Consider the following 2,500-nt stretch of genomic DNA (forward strand, 5'->3'; position numbering starts at 1 on the left):
AAGTGGAGGGCCATGTTAACTGCGTCGTCCACAGACCTGTTGGCTCTGTAGGCAAACTGAAGGGGGTCCAGGAGAGGGTCTGTGATGGCTTTGAGGTGTGCCAGGAGCAGGCGCTCAAAAGACTTCATTACCACAGATGTAAGGGCGACCGGTCTGTAATCATTTAGTCCTGTTGGCCTTAGCTTTTTGGGCACAGCGATGATGGTGGAGGACTTGAGACAGGCTGGTACATGGCATGTCTCCAGGGAGGTGTTAAAGATGTTGGTGAACACCGGAGACAGCTGGCCAGCGCAGTGCCTGAGGGTGGCTGGAGAGACAGAGTCCGGCCCGGCTGCTTTGCGTGGATTCTGCCTCTTGAAAAGCCCATTAACTTCTCCCTCCTGAAAGGAGAGAGTCGTTTCTGTAGTATGGGTGGGGGATGGGGCCTCTTGGGTGGGAAGGGGTGGTTCAGGACAGTCCAATTGTCTTTCAAATCTACGGTAGAACTCGTTCAGGTCGTTGGCTAGGCGGGAGTCGTTAGTGGTGTGGGGCGCTCTGGGTTTGTAGTTGGTGATGTGCCTGAGCCCTTTGGCAGACAGAAGCAGCGTCGTTAGTAGAGAACTGGTGTTTTAGTGTCTCTGAGTACAGTCGTTTAGCCTCTCTCACCGCTTTGCTAAACCTGTTCTTCGACTCCTTGAATCTGTCTCTATCCCCACTCCTAAACGCTTCCTCCTTCTCCAACCTCAACCTTTTGAGCTTTGCTGAGAACCAGGGCTTGTTGTTGTTAAAGTTCACCCTGGTACGTGTTGGGATACAGCAGTCCTCACAGAAGCTGATGTACACAGCCTCTGTGAGTTCATCCAGACTATTGGTAGCAGTCGTGAACATATCCCAGTCAGTACAGTCTAAGCACGCCCGCAAATCTTCCACAGCCTCACTGGTCCACTGTTTAGATGTCCTCACAGCAGGTTTACAGAGTTTTAGTTGCTGCCTGTATGCACGAATCAGGTGGACCAAGGGAGTTCTGTGCGAGCCGAACAGCCCCGTGACCCACAAGAGAAACATCCCCGCCAAATTCGAGCGTTTGACGGGGTCTATCCGTGAAAAAATATTCACGTTTTTGAGTGCACATGCATTTCTGCTGCAAATGCCTCTGGAAGTTTCATGCCGTTCGTATGCCAATTGTGGCAACACGAAAATGACCCGTTTTCCCATTCCGAGGGATTTCTGTGCGACCCTAACAGCCCCGTGAGCCACAAGAGACACATCCCCGCCAATTTCTAGCGTTTCACGGGGTCTATCCGTGAAAAATATAGACGTTTTTGAGTGCACATGCATTTCTGCTGCAGATGCCTCTGGAAGTTTCATGCCGTTCGTACGCAATGTGGCAACACGAAAATGACCCCTTTTCCCATTCCGAGGGATTTCTGTGCGACCCTAACTAACAGCGCCCGTGAGCCACAAGAGAGACATCCCCGCCAATTTATAGCGTTTCACGGGGTCTATCCGTGAATAATATAGACGTTTTTGAGTGCACATGCATTCCTGCTGCAAATGCCTCTGGAAGTTTCATGCCGTTCCTATGCAATGTGGCCACACAAAAATGACCCGTTTTCCCATTCCGAGGCATTTCTGTGCGACCCTAACAGCCCCGTGAGCCACAAGAGAGACATCCCCGCCAACTTCTAGCGTTTGACGGGGTCTATGCGTGAAAAATATTAAAATTTTTGAGTGCACGTGCCTTTCTGCTGCAAATGCCTCTGGAAGTTTCATGGCGTTCCTATGCAATGTGGCAACACGAAAATGACCCCTTTTCCCATTCCGAGGGAGTTCTGTGCCACCCTAACAGCCCCGTGAGCCACAAGAGACACATCCCCGCCAATTTCTAGCGTTTCACGGGGTCTATCCGTGAAACATATAGAAGTTTTTGAGTGCACATGCATTCCTGCTGCAAATGCCTCTGGAAGTTTCATGCGGTTCGTACGCAATGTGGCAACACGAAAATGACCCGTTTTCCCATTCCCAGCGATTTCTGTGCGACCCGAACAGCCCCGTGAGCCACAAGAGACACATCCCCGCCAATTTGTAGCGTTTCACGGGGTCTATCCGTGAAAAATATCAATTTTTTTTTGACTGCACATGCATTTCTGCTGCAAATGCCTCTGGAAGTTGCATGCGGTTCGCATGCAATGTGGCGACACGAAAATGACCCGTTTTCCCATTCCGAGGGATTTCTGTGCCACCCTAACAGCCCCGTGAGCCACAAGAGAGACATCCCCGCCAATTTCTAGCGTATCACGGGGTCTATCCGTGAGAAATATTCACTTTTTTGAGTGCACATGCATTCCTGCTGCAAATGCCTCTGGAAGTTTCATGCGGTTCGTATGCAATGTGGCGACACGAAAATGACCCGTTTTCCCATTCCGAGGGATTTCTGTGCCACCCTAACAGCCCCGTGAGCCACAAGAGAGACATCCCCGCCCACTTCTAGCGTTTCACGGGGTCTCTCCGTGAAAAATAT

Source organism: Petromyzon marinus, unplaced genomic scaffold (assembly GCF_048934315.1).
Source record: "Petromyzon marinus isolate PM22_M1 ecotype Great Lakes invasive population unplaced genomic scaffold, UKy_Petmar_22M1.pri1.0 PM_G_Scaffold_163, whole genome shotgun sequence".
NCBI classification, from domain to species: Eukaryota; Metazoa; Chordata; class Hyperoartia; order Petromyzontiformes; family Petromyzontidae; genus Petromyzon; species Petromyzon marinus.